The 14,629-nt window shown below is 57.0% G+C and overlaps 1 protein-coding gene across 2 annotated transcripts in view; it reads right to left on the bottom strand.

Annotated features, from left to right (window-relative positions):
- The window catches only part of COL6A2 (collagen type VI alpha 2 chain), a 31,453-nt gene extending 22,623 nt beyond the window's left edge, over window positions 1-8,830 (bottom strand). The window contains exon 1 of one of the 2 annotated variants that reach the window (XM_072738512.1): window positions 8,705-8,830. The gene's annotated coding sequence lies outside the window, so the exon portion shown is untranslated. The remainder of the gene's footprint in view (window positions 1-8,704) is intronic. The other variant, XM_072738513.1, reaches the window with a different exon arrangement.
- Window positions 8,831-14,629: the final 5,799 nt, after the last annotated feature.

A 14,629-nucleotide genomic window follows, 5' to 3' on the forward strand; every position in this document is an offset into this window, starting at 1 on the left:
AACCAAAAGTCAGACCCTCAACTGACCGTGCCCCACTGGGCGCCCACCGGCTTCACTTCAACATTACACACTCTGCTCCTGTACAGGTTCCATCCTCATCTTTTAGTTACTAATGTCACAAAACTACATTTTTATACTTTGTGTGTTCAAAGCATAACCAATTATTATTATTATTATTTTTAAAGCTTTATTTATTTATTTATGATACACACACACACACACACACACACACAGAGGCAGAGATACAGGAGGAGGGAGAAGCAGGCTCCGTGCCAGGAGCCTGATGGGGGACTCGATTCTGGGACTCCAGGATCGCGCCCTGGGCCAAAGGCAAGCGCTAAACTGCTGAGCCACCCAGGGATCCCCCCTAAATATTTTTAATGCATTAGTTTCTGTGGAATCACATGCCCTTACCATAATAAATTAGCTTTTATGATTGCTCATGTGTTGATCTTAACTGAAACCTTCAGGTTACTGTCTAGCGTCCTTTCATTTCACCCTACAGGACCCCCTTCAGCACTTCTTGTAGGTCAGGTCTGGTGGTCACAAACTCCCACAGCTTCTGTTTATCTGGGAGTGTTTTAATTTTACCATTGCTTTTGCTGGACAGTTTTGCAAGATATAGAATTTTGGGGTGATAGGATTTTTTTCTTTTAGCACTTTGAATACTATCAGGCAAGTCTGCCAAGTTTCTGATGAGAAATCTGCTGATAATCTTATTGATGATCCTGTGGATATCATGAATCACATCTTGTTATCTGATTTCAAAATTTTTTCTTTGTCTTGGTTTTTTGATAGTTTGATGATGATGTGTCTCCCTGAGTCCCTTTGAATGTATCTACTTGGAGTTCATTGAGCTTCTTGGATCTTATGTTCATGTCTTTATCAAACTGGGAAGTTTTGAGTAATTATTTCTTCAGATACTTTCTCTGTTGCCACCTTTCCCTCTTCTCCCATATGACATGTGGGTCCTTTAGGCTCTGCTCACTTTTCTTTAATCTTTTTTCTATCTGTTCCTCAGGCTCAACAATCTGTATTGTCCTATCTCCAACTTTGCTTGTTCTTTCTTCTTTCTGCACAAATCTGCCTTTGAATTCCTCTAATGAAGACTTCATTTTAGTTATTATATTTTTCAGCTCCATTTATTGATATTTCCATTTTATTCAGACAATTTCTTGATTACTTTAATGCCTTCCTTTAATTTTTTGAGCATCTTTAAGATGGTTGTGTTCAGGTCTGTGGCTACTAGGTCCACCATCGGGTCTTCTTTTAGGAAGTTTCTCTTGGTTTAGGGTCTTTTTCCCCCCATTGAATGGCCATACTTCCATACTTTCATTTCCTTGTGCTTTTTGATTCTTTGGTTGAAAACTGGACATTCTAATAATGTGGTATGTCTGGAAATCAGATTCTTCTTCTCCAGGGCTTGCTGTTTGTTTATTTAGTTATTTTATTGTTGTAGGCTGTCTCTGTGCCAAGGATGAGCCTGAAGTCTAAGTATAAGGTATTTTCAGGTATTTCCTGAGCATACGTCTCCCCCAAACATGTGCAATGCCTGTCAAATTTCCCCTGTATATGCAGTTGCATTAGAATGCCCTAGTCTTCAATGTCTGGTTCAAAAGGAAAGGAAAGGAAAGGAAAGGAAAGGAAAGGAAAGGAAAGGAAAGGAAAGGAAAGGAAAGAAGGAAAGGAAAGGAAAGGAAAGGAAAGGAAAGGAAAGGGAAGGGAAGGGAAGGGAAGGGAAGGGAAGGGAAGGGAGAAGGAAAAAAGTGAATAGGGAAAAAAGTGCCAACACTTTAAATGCCCTGGAAGTAAATTCGGCTAGAGGAGGAAGGGAAGGACTTGCAGTAATGGGAGAAGGTGAAACATGGGTTCGAGAAAAAAATATCATAGAAAGTATTTCCTCTGATCACAATAGGATGATATTAGAAGTCAGTAACAGAAGGAAAACCAGAAAATTCACAAAACTGTGGGAGTTAACTCACTTTTAAACAACTAGTAGATCAAAGAATAAATCAGAAGGGAAATTTAAAAATACTCAGGAGCCAATAAAAACACACCAGGAAAAAAAAAAAAAAAAAACAAAACACACCAGGATGTATGGAAAAGAGTGAAAGCAGTGCTTAGGAAGAGATTTGCAACTATACATGTTTTCATATAAAAACAAGAAAGAGCTCAGGGGCTCTAGGGTGGCTCAGTCAGTGGGAGTCTGACACTTGATTTCAGCTCAGGTCATGACCTCAGAGTTGTGAGATAGAGCCCCGAGTTCCCTCCCCCTGCTCATGCACAGGCGCAGGATGCACATTTTCTCTCTCTCTCAAATAAACAAATTTTAATTTTTTTAAATTAAAAAAAAACCAACAAAGTGCTCAAGTCAATAACCCAACTGCAAAGCTTAAGGAACTGGATGAAGAAGAACAAATGAAACCCAAAGGAGAATGAAGGAAATAATACAGAGTAGAGCAGAGTTACATGAAATAGATGACAGAAAAACAATAGAGAAAACAATGAAACCAAAAACTGGTTTTTCAAAAAGATCAACAATATTGACAAAACTTAGATGAACTAAGAAAAAAAAAGAAGACTGAAATTACTAAAATCAGAAATTACCACGGGCACATTACTATTGATTCCACAGAGGAGAGGAAATGGAAAGGATTGTAAGAGAGAACCATAAACAACTGTACACCAACAAGCTAGATAACCCAGGTGAAAGGGACAAATTCCTAGAAACACAAAACCTCCAAACCACGAAGGAATAGAAATTCTGAACAGATCTATAATGAGTAAGGAGATTGAATCAGTAACAGAAAATCTTCTGACAAAAACAAACAAACAAACAAACAAACAAACAAACAAAAGCCCTAAATCTGATGGCTTTACTGGTGAATTATTCCAAACATTCCAAAAACTAACACCAATACTTCTCAAACTTTTTTTTTTTAATTTATTTATGATAGTCACACAGAGAGTGAGAGAGGCAGAGACACAGGCAGAGGGAGAAGCAGGCTCCATGCACCGGGAACCCGACATGGGATTTGATCCTGGGTCTCCAGGATCGCGCCCTGGGCCAAAGGCAGGCGCCAAACCGCTGCACCACCCAGGGATCCCCTACTTCTCAAACTTTTTAAAACAAGTTGAAGAGAAGGTAATACTCCATTACTCGTTCTATGATGTCAGCATTACCCTGATACCAAAGTCAGACAAAGACACTATAAGAAAAGAAACTACAGACTAATATTTCTATTGAACAATGACACAAAAATCTTCAACAAAATATTAGCAAACAGAATTCAATAGGATAGTAAAAGGATTAAACACCATGAGTAAGTGGCAAAGATGATGCAACATACGAAAATCAATCAATGTAATATAACCCACGTGATCATCTCAATGCAGAAAAATCTTTTGATAAAATTTGACAACCTTTCATAATAAAAACCCAAAACTAGGAATAGAAAGAACCCATCACAATATAATAAATATAATTTTCATATATGAAAATTCCACAGCAAACATCATACTCAATGGTGAGAGACTGAAGGTGTTTCTTCTAAGATCAGGAACAAAGCAAAGATGCCTACTTTCACCCTTTATTCAACACGGTATTGGAAGTCCTAGCCAGAACAATTAGGCAAGAAAAAGACATAAGAGGCACTCAAACATGAAAGGAAGTAAATTATCACTGTTCACAGATGATACAATTTTATACGTAGAAAACCCTAAAGATTCCACAATAGGAGCTGTTAGAGTAAACGAACTGAGCAAAGTAGTAGAATAAAAGTCAACACACAAAAATCCATTGCATTTATATATACTAACAATGAACAACGCAAAGCAATTCCGTTACATCAGCATTAGAAGAGTGAAATATTTAGGAATTACCTTTACCAAGGAGGTAAAAGACTTATTCACTGAAAACTATAAAACCTTTTTGAGAAGAATTAGAGAAGATATAAACAAATGGAAAGATAGTCCATGTTCATGGATCGGAAGACAATATTAGCACGTCAATGCCACTCAGTGTGATTTACATATTTAATTCAATCCCTATGAAAATCCCGAAGATGATTTTTGCCGAAATAGAAAAAGCCACTCTAAAACTCAGAAGAAAGGTCAAGATACCCTGAGTAGCATAAACAATTCTTTTTTTTTTAATATTTATTTATTTATTTATTTATTTATTTATTTATTTATTTATGATAGTCACAGAGAGAGAGAGAGAGGCAGAGACACAGGCAGAGGGAGAAGCAGGCTCCATGCACCAGGAGCCCGACGTGGGACTCAATCCCAGGTCTCCAGGATCGCGCCCTGGGCCAAAGGCAGGCGCCAAACCACTGCGCCACCCAGGGATCCCAGCATAAACAATTCTTAAAGAGAAGACCAAAGCCGGAGGACTCACACTTCCTGATTTCAAAATGTACTGCAGAGCTATAGTAATGAAAATAGTGTGGTACTAGCGTGAAGACAGACATACAGACCAGGGGAATGGAACAGAGCCTAGAAATAAACTCTTGCATATGCATTCAAGTACTTTTCAACAAAGGAGTCATGATCATTCAGTGGTGGAAAGACAGTTTTTAAAAAAATGATGCGGTGAACACTGGATATCCACAAGCAGAAGAATGAAGTTGGACCCTTACCTCACACCATACACAAAGATGACCTCAAAGTGGATCCATGACCTAAACGTAAGACCTAAATATAAAGCCTTTAGAAGAAGGGTAAGGTGAAATATTCACAACATTGCAGTGGACAATGATTTCTTGGACATGACACCAAAAGCACAAGCAACTAAAGAAAAAATGGGCAAATTGAACTTCATGAAAAACAAAACATCTTATGTACGAAAAGACACTATCCACGGAGTCAAAAGGCAGCCCTACAGAATGGGAGAAAGTCTCTGCAAATGACAGATGTGATCAGGGATTAGAATCCGGGCTATATAGAGAACTGCTGGAACTCAACAACAAAAACTTGGTTCAAAAATGGACAAAGGACTTAAACGGACCTTTCTCTACAGAAGATATTACAAATGGCCGATGGACACCTTAAAAGATGCTCAGCATCCACCATAAAAAAAAAAAAAAGATGCTCAGCATCACTAATTATTAGAGGAAATACTAATAAAAAATTATAAGGATATCACCTAACACTCATTATTAGGATGGCTAATATTTAGAAACTCCAGAAAAGAGCAAGTGTTGGAGGATGTGGAGAATCTGGAAGCGTTGGTGGGAATGTCACATGGTAGGATCTCTGTGGACAACAGTACGGTGGTTCCTCAAAAAAAAGTAAAAATAAAATTACAATATGGTCTAGCAATCCCATGTCTGGCTACATACCCCCCTCCCCAATTAAAAGCAGGGTCTCAAAGGGAGATTTGTGCACCCAACTTCATTGTTCACATTAGGGATTTCCACAATAGGTGAAACAGAGAAGAATCCAAGGGTCACTGGCGGATGAATGGAGAACCATAACGTGCGCGTCCACTCAGTGGCATATGACTCAGCCTTAAGGAGAAAGGACATTCTGACACCCGCCACAACATGGGTGGGCCTTGAGGACATTATGCTCAGTGAAATAAGCCGGTGACAAAAGGACAAATGCTGTATGATTCTAGTTATATGAGATCCTTAGAATATCTAAAAAACTCATAGGGATAGAAGGTAGAGTGAGGCTGCCGGGACCGGGGCAGAGGGAATGGGGAGTTAGGGTGTAATGGGAATAGAGTTTCAGTTTTTCAAGATGAAAGGCATTTCCGAGATGAATGGAGGTAACAGTAGCACAACAATATGAATTTGCTCAATACCACTAAACTCTACACTTACAAATGGTTAACACAGTAAATTTTACATTATGTGTATTTTACCACAATTTTTAAAAACCGGGAAAAAAAAAGTTCTTACAGGTTGGGTACGACTGAGCACTTATTAGGAACACGGGGGAGATCCTAACCAGGCAAATGGTCAGTAACCAAAACCCACTGATGCACAAAGACCGGGGACGTGCAGACAGGCCAGCAGCACCCCACTCCTCATCTGTGACACGGGCACACGAGGAAGAACACGCGGGACCGAAGAGCAGTACCGCCCGCTGTGCAGGACGCCAGCGCCCTCTGACCGCCAGGCAGGGAGGCCGTGGCCTCTCCCGAGCTTCTGACCCAGAGTCCGCTCTCCCAGCACCAGGGGCCCCTCGCAGCTCGATCCTACCCCCACTGGCTTATTTCAGCGCTGCCATGGGCCACAGCAAGGCTGACGGGGGTGGGGGTGGCCTCGGTCACCCGGGAGGGTGTGCAGACAGTCTGTGCAGAGTGCTGCTTTATGATATGGCCCTGCCAGCACCCACCCCTGGGTGCCAGCACCTACCCTGGGGCACCTGCACCCACCTTGGGGCACCTGCACTCATCCCTGGGACACCTGCACGTACCCTGGGGCACCTGTACTCATCCCTGGGGCACCTGCACCTGTCCCTGGGGCATCTGCACTTGTCCCTGGGGCACCTGCACCCACCCTGGGGCACCTGCACTCATCCCTGGGGCACCTGTGCTTGTCCCTAGGGCACCTGCACCCACCCTGGGGCACGTGCACTCGTTCTCGGAGCACCTACGCTCATCCCTGGGGCACCAGCACTCATCCCTAAGGCACCTGCACCCGTTCCTGGGGGTGCCAGCACTCATCCCTGGGGTGGGGGCTGGGTTCCCCAGGTGCTGTTCCCTGAGCAGCATCCCATGACCCCTGCTTCCTTGCAGGTGTGCTCCACACCAGGGACTCCCCCATGCCCTGTGGCTTTGCACAAAGTGAGAGAGATGCCAAAGAAGGGAGCTGCTCATCCCAGCGCTGGCTGCCCCTTCTCTGGCCCGGCCTGGCCCAGGGGCTGGGCTGAAGGCCCCCCGCTGCCACAGCTCGCAGGAGCCCCGGGTCGGCCCTGCTGGCCTGTGGTGCAGGCACTGCCCCGTGCAGGGGCCGGAGCTCCGCCCGACCAGGTGGCCCAGGGCCCCGGGCCCCACTTCCCTGCACGTTGCCTTCCCTGTGGCCTCCCAACGACACGCCTGACCACGGCCCCAGCCCTGCTGCGGGCTTCGCGGCCTCCGTCCGTAGCAGCGGGTGGCAGCCTCATGGTGGCGGAAGGGCCCAGCGCCCATCAAGTCCTGAGTCCTGCTGAGGGGACACGCCTGGGCTCTTGTGCCCACCCGCCCCAGCGTGGCCTGGGAGACGGCGGTCACCGAGGCTGGGGGCTCAGCCACTGCCGGGCCCTGCCCTCCTGCCTTGGGGTGACGAGGCTGGGAATACACCCCAAAGGCCTTTTTTGTTGCCATTAAACAAATGTAAGATCATCTCTGGGCCCAAACTCCTTTCCCGGAAGATAAAAATGCCCACTGTGTGGGCGCAGCTTCCCCGGCCTGGGTGTCAGACTGCAAGTGGAGCCCCCTCTCCTGGGCGGGATGGGCCACGCCGTCGGGCCTGGCGGCTGTTTCTGCGCTGTCATCAGCCTCAGCGCTCAGCTGTCCGGGGGGGCCCCCACCCCAGGGCCCCAGGGTGCTGCCGAGCTGAGCGAGGAGTCCCTCCAGGGTGGGTGGCCGAGCCGGGAGCCATCACAGGCTGCCTCGGCCCGGGCTCCTGCTTCACTGCAGGGTCCTGCTGCCCCCTCCTTGTCTCCCCTGTGGCTGGGGTGCGGGGATGCCCGGGAGGCACATGCGGTCTCAGAGGGGTGGGGTGTGGCCCTGCTGCTCCCGGGGTGGGGTGGGAGGTGACTGGGAGAGCTCGCTCCCGCCACGGGTGCCCCTTCCAGGAGAACAGCCTCTCTGTGGCCCGGGGGGAGGGCCGGTGCCCCTGACACCCTGGGCCCAGCTCCACGGGAAAGTGCTGGGCCTGCCCGTGGGGTGGGTGACCCTGCTCCCTGCCCCCCGAGTGTGGCCTCTGGCTCAGAGTCCCCCCAGGAGCCGGCGGGGTCCGTGGCACATACTGAGCTGAGCCCCTGGGGTATTTGCTGACCACTGGCCTTGGCCATGGCCGGGTCTCCCCAGCTGTCCCAGCCGGCGCCCCACGGCTGTAGGGTCTGAGCCCCGAGCCCAGGGTTAGGAGGATGCCCCCCCTCCAGAAGGGGCCACAGAGGGAGCAGCCACAGTGAACTTGGCCCTGGAGGCCTCTGAGGACCAAGCACGAGGAGCTGGGACAGAGGCCCCGGACCTGCCCCCCCCCTTGCTGACCCGGGGTGGGGGGGTCCCAGCTCTGGGGGGATCCCAGCTTCTGGGGGGGGGTCCCAGCTTCACAGGGGGGGGTGTTCCAGTTCCATGAAGGGGGGGGGAGCGGGGAGGTTCCCAGCTCCAGGGTGGGGAGGTCCCAGCTCCAGAGCAAGGTGTCCCACCTCCGGGGGGGGGAGGGGGGGGGTGGGGAGGTCCCAGCTCCGTGGGGCCCTGCTCCGGGGGGGTCCCAGCTCCGGGGGGCGGTCCCAGCTCCGGGGGGGGGAGGTCCCAGCTCCAGGGCAAGGGGTCCCAGCTCCGGGGGGGAGGTCCCAGCTCCGGGGGGGTGTCCCAGGTCGGGGGAGGGGAGGTCCCAGCTCCAGGGCAAGGTGTCCCAGCTCCGGGTGGGGGGTAGGTCCCAGCTCCGTGGGGGGAGGTGGGGAGGTCCCAGCTCCGGGCGGGGGGGTGGGGAGGTCCCAGCTCCGGGGGGCCCTGCTCCGGGGGTCGGCGGCGGCGAGCGCTTACCTGACCTCGGAGCGGGAGCGGCCGTGGGCCCTGGCGGAGCTCGGAGCTGGGTCGAGCGCTCGGCGGAGGGAGGGGCCCGGGGCCGCCCACTTTATACCTCCGGCCCGGCCGCGCCCCGACGGCCCCGGCTCTGCGGACGGCGGGAGGCGCTGCGGCCCCGCGGATGGCGCGGAGGGGGCGGGAGCGCGGGAGCCCGGGAATGCAGGGGGGAGGGGAGGGAGGGGAGGGAGGGGGAGGGGCGGCGCGGGGCCGTGCGGGGGTGCGATGCCGCCTCCCCTCGGGTGTCACCGCCCAGCGGGTCTGCAGCGCCCCCCGCGGCTCAGGGCCCCCCTGGACCGCACCTGCCGCCCCACCTGGGGTCCCCCCCCCCGCCGCCCCTGCTCCTGCCCCTGCCCGATCCCCAGGGCCCCGGGCCTGGGTGTCGGAACCCTGCCCTGCACCCGGACAGCCGCGCGGTGCCGGGGCTCCCCCTGCGCCCCCCATGTGCCCCCCAGCGCCCCCCAGCACCCCCCTGTGCCCCCTGTGTCCCTTCTGCACCCCCCTGCGCCCCCTGCACCCCCAGCCCCCCCCTGCACCCCCTGCGCCCCCTCTGTGCCCCCAGCACCCCCTTGTGCCCCCTGTGTCCCCTCTGCACCCCCCTGCGCCCCCCTGTGGCCCCCTGCGCCCTCCCTGCGCCCCCCCAGCGCACCCCTGTGCCCCCTGTGCCCCCTCTGTGCCCCCCTGTGCCCCCTGTGCCCCCTCTGTGCCCCCCTGTGCCCCCTCTGCACCCCCCCAGTGCACCCCTGTGCCCCCTGTGCCCCCTCTGTGCCCCCCTGTGCCCCCCCAGCACACCCCTGTGCCCCCTATGGCCCCTGTGCCCCCTCTGTGCCCCCCTGCACCCCCTGAGGCCCCCCAGCACCCCCTGGCTTGGTCCTGCTCCACAGCCGCGCTCCCACCACCCTGGGCAGACTGTCCCCCGAGGCTGAGGGGCAGGCTGGGAAAGGGCGGGGGCAACAGGCCGAGCCTGGGGTGCTGCGGGGCCGGGGGCGCAGGGAGGTGCCCCTCTTGGCAGGGACTCCACAGGTCGGCCTGGGGCTGGGCCCTGAGGCCACTGCACGGCCCCTGTCTGAGCAGGTGTTGGGAGTGGGGGGCCCAGGGTCAGGTGGGGCTGGGCACAGGTCCCAGGGCTCTGGGACGGCGGGGAGGTGCAGCCCCCCTTATGAGGAGCAGTTCTGTGAGTCTCTGACTTAACGCCCCCCAGGCCCCCCAGGAGAGAGTTCCCGAGCCTGTTGGTCACCCGGGTGCCCCCGTGCTGCCCTCCCTGCCCACAGGCCGGCTGGTCTTCCCACTTCCCGTCTGCACCTCACTGAGCACCCAGGGCCCTCCACCAGCCAGGCTATGAGGCGGCTGGGGGTGGGGGTCTAGGGGGGCATCTTTGTGTTTCAGGGAGCCCAGTCATGGACCCCGGCTGTTCCAGGAGGGACAGGCCACCCCTGCTCTGGTGTCCCAAGGGCCTGCAAGTAGTGCCCTGGCCCCAGCAAGTGGCCGCCCAGCTGCCCCTGGCTCCCAGAGCCCCCTCCGTGCCCCCACTGCCGTCCACCCCCCGCCCCGGGCAGTACTGCCCACTCCTTTCTTCCCCCACGGTGCCCTTCCGTGTGCAGTGGGTCCCCCGAGCCAGGGGCACAGAGGAGGGTGTGCGTGCGTGTCCATGTGCACTCAACGCCACGGCGAGTATGGACTCTTCCCCCAGAGACCTGCCAGGTCGACGGGCGACTGGATTCACCCTGAGCGTCACCAGGGCCTCCCCGTTGGAGGGGGCTCTACGGGGCCAGGTAATAAAAGGGATCGGCTGAAGCGTTGGTGACGGGGGCGCCCTAGACCACCCAGTGCCCGTTTCCCTGGCCCCCAGGTGCTGTCCTAACTCCCGTGCTTGGCCATTGGAGTGCCCAGGTTCCGGCCTGCGTGGGTGTGGGCGTGGTGGGGGGAAGCCCAGGGGGCTGTGACGCTGCCCCCTCCGCAGCCCAGACGGCCACACACCATACTGCCTCCCTGAAGCTTGAGGCCCGGAGGATGTGGGGCGGGGGCGCCCAGAGACCCGAGAGCCCAGGCCCTGGAGGGTGTGCAGAGCGCTGGGGCTCCCCGGGGAGCCAGCCCACCTCCTCTGCTGTCGGCACCTGGGATTCTGGTTACTGCAGGGTAGTGGGGCCTGGGCCCCCCGGCAGGACACCATGCGGACGGCGGGACGGGCCGAGGCTGGTGTGCTGGACGCCCGGCCGCACGTGCACCCCGGAGCGGGAGCTGAGCCCTGCGAGAGCCCAGACTCCGTGCTCCGGGGAAGCTCTTGGGGACCTGGTGGTCAAGGCGTGCGGGGAAAGTCCCCTGGGATTGACTGGACAGCAGATGGCCGCAGGTTGTATCCCCTACACAGGCCTGGTAGGACTTTGGGGTTCTGACGACGATTCCACGCTTAGAAGTACTGCTCTGTCCCCCCCTGTCTATGCAGCAGGCCCAGGCTGGGTGCAGGCAGCCCTGCTGGGACCAAGAGGTTCTGGAAGTTTCCCTGAGGGAAAAGGCTCCCTGCGGAGGGCCCTTCGGGCCTGGCCGGGACACTGCCTCGTTCTGTGCAGGGTCTGTCCCCGTTCACCGCTCCAGGCGGTACCAACGGCTTCATGGGACAGCAGCTTGACGCTTCCCAAGGAGTGTGTCGCGGCCAGATGCTGCGGACGCAGCTCCAGAAGCCCCCGTCGCCCTCAGCTGTGGAGGGAGAGGCCGGGGAGCTGACGACACCTTCCCCAGGTGACCTCTGCTGCGGCGGGCAGGCCCCGGGGTGGGGGCCCGTGTCCTCCGTCTGCAGGGCGACCCCCGCACACAGCCCGCCAGTCCTGGTGCCGCCGCGGCCTCCGCACGGTGCCGGTTCCGTCGGACTCACCAGCTGAGGCCCGCCAGGTGCCCTCCGGGCTCGGGCAGCGGGCAGGGGTCCCCCGCGGGACGACAGGGCCGCCCAGATGTGGCTGGCTCCCGTCTGGGCCTCCGGACCCTCCGCTTGTCGGCCGCGGGTCTGTTGCCCTTGATCTGCTGGTGCCCCGGAGCTGCCGGCGGCCGGTCCTCTGGCTCCTCATCGGGCCCGACCCGGACCCTCCCCTGGAGAGCTAGGCCCCCCTCCCCGCGTGTCCCCCCTCAGTGGTGGTGCTGGCCCCGCCCCGTGTGTCCCCTGGGGCCAGTCTCGGTGGTGCTGCAGCCATGGGGGGGTCTCCAGGGCCCGGAGGTCAGAGGCGGGTGGGGGGTGCCCAGGCCACCTCCCTGGCCAGGCGTCCCCAGGCTTCGCCCCGCTGCTGTCCCGGCCCAGGGCCCACAGAGGTTGGTGTGGACACTCCCCGCAGCCTGGGGGCTCCTCGGTCCTGTGTCCAGGGACGAAGCCCAGCCAAGGTCGTGAGACCCCGAGCTCTGCTGCGCGACCCAGCTTGTGCAGAGGCGGCCATCGGGTGCGCGGGGTGGCCTGTGCTGGGAGCCTGGCGGTGACCGGGGGACAGGCATGGGGGCCGCGGGCGAAGAGCCCCAGCCCCGGGCGGTGCCGCACCCCGGGATCCTTCCCTGCCCGCCTGGTCTCAGGCCTCGGGGGCGCCTTCTGAGCCGAGGGGCCCTCCGGGGCTTTCTCACGCTCCGTGGGTCTTGTGGGACCGCCCTGGACGCCGGAGCTGTGCTCTGTGGCCTCAGAAATGCACTTGGGAGACGCCTGTTTTCCTCTGCTCCCCCATGGGGCTCCCCCCTCCACCCCAGCTGCCCTCCTCTTCCTCCAGGGACATGAGAATGTACAAAACCCTCAGTCCTGGGGCACCGGGGGGCTCAGCCAGCTGAGCGGCCGCCTCCAGCTCAGGTCATGACCCGGGGGTCCTGGGATCGAGTCCGCTGGAGCCCACTGCACCCCCGCCCCGCGGGAGTCCGCTTCTCCCCCTCACCTCCCCGCCCCGCTCGAGCTCCATCTGTGGTCTGTCTCTCAAATAAGCAAACAAAATCTTTTAATCGCCCCCAGCCTCAGGCAGTACGTGGGAGTCAGCGTGTCACGGTGCGTGTTCCCACTGGTGATGGAGAGCGGGCGTTTGTTTTTTCAAGCCAAAGCTACGTCGTCGTCGTTAGCTTCAGTAATCCCTCCAGGTCCCTCCGGGTCCCTCTGGGTCCCTCCGGTCCCTCCGGTCCCTCCGGGTCTTGGGCCGAGCGCTTACACGACGCTGGCGCTGGAGAGCTTGTCCTCATCCCCGGGGAGCCGCGCCAGGGCCTGCAGGGGCCACGTGCTGCGGGTGGGGGAGTGCGCCGGGCGGGAGGGGCTGCGGCCAGCGACGGCGGTGCTCCCGGGGCGTCCGCTTCCTGTGGCACCGGGCTGTGGGCAGACGGTGGCTCCGGGTAAAGCGGAGACGGGCTGAGAGCTCTGTGCCCTGGCGTCGTGCCTGCCAAGCCCCCCTTACGCACCCGACCTGGGGACAGTCTTAAGGCGCGGGGGTCCTGGGGTCACGGCCTGGGGGGAGCTCTCCGGGAGGGGTCCTCGCCCCTCTGTCCCCTCCAAGCGTATGTAAACCTCATGAAGCTCGTTTACAAAATGTTTCCTTATATTTATGCCTCCTTCAAAGCTCCTCTTTTCTTTCTTTTTTTTTTTTTTTTTTATTTATTTATGATAGTCACAGAGAGAGAGAGAGGCAGAGACACAGGCGGAGGGAGAAGCAGGCTCCATGCAGGGAGCCCGACGTGGGATTCGATCCCGGGTCTCCAGGATCGCGCCCTGGGCCAAAGGCAGGCGCCAAACCACTGCGCCACCCAGGGATCCAAAGCTCCTCTTTTCGAACCGTGCCTCCCTGCATCCAAGCGGCCACCAGTATGCCACTCGCCTCCGGCCCCTGCTGGCCCAGGAAGGCCCCACCGACCGACGCCCCCGGGGCTGCCCGGCCTGGGCGTGACAACCCCGGGGAGCCCCACCCCAGGGCTTCTCGGGGCTCTGCTCCGGGAGGCGGGGCCATCGCACCCCCCGAGTCCCAGCCGAACCTTCCCTACGTGCGTCTTCCTGAGCAGAGGCCACGGGCTTCTCTGGGTTCTCGAGGCTGCGTGTCGTTTCGGAAGCATCGGACATTTGCAACCCACTGGGTCACAACACGCACAGAAATCACCCTGTGGGATGTTTCCGTGGTGATTTAGGAGGTGCAGAGGGGTCCTCCTCCCCGTCACTGTGTCCCCTGCCACGGCCCCTGCTCCATTACCTGTTTGTGAACCGCCCACACCTGATGGGTTCAACCAGAGCCGTCTCATTTGCTCCTTCTTGGTGGGTTGACACTTCAGGTGGAGCTTAGCCCAGCGGTTCACCCGACGGTTCCGCCTGAGTTCACCCAGGTGGCAGCGGTTGGCGGGAGGCTTGCAGGACAAAGGATGGCGTTGCCTACAGGCCCCTCAGGGCTGGCGATCGGTTGGGGCCTTGCCGTGGCCGCTGGAAGGGGAAGCCGGTCCCCTCACGTGGTGGCAGGATGGCAGCACAATGAGAGCGGAAGCTCGCAGACCCTTGAGATCTGGGCTCAGGGGTGATACCACGCTGGCCAGTTTGTTGGCCAAAACAAGACAGAAGGTCAACCAGGACTCCGGGGGTGGAGACGTGGACTCCAGCTCTTGATGGGAAAAGCTGCGGGGACGGTCTGTGCCACCGGCTCCACCACCACCACCGTCTCCCAGCTTCACCCCTACCCGGGCAGCTCGGACCAGTGCAGGGGCTAGGATCCTGGAGGGACTGAGTGTGTCCCCGGGGGTCCTGCTGCGCGGGCGGAGGTACAGGGCGTATTGATGGTCGAACGGCGGTCTCGTAAAGGCTGTAAGGCTCGTCACCGTGCTGCTCGCTCGCACTCCAGACCCTTGAGGGAGACGGAGGGCGGACGTCCTGGTGTCTGGGACTGTCCCGTCTTGGGGCAGGCAGTG

The sequence above is a fragment of the Vulpes vulpes genome, chromosome 15 (assembly GCF_048418805.1).
Source record: "Vulpes vulpes isolate BD-2025 chromosome 15, VulVul3, whole genome shotgun sequence".
NCBI lineage: Eukaryota > Metazoa > Chordata > Mammalia > Carnivora > Canidae > Vulpes > Vulpes vulpes.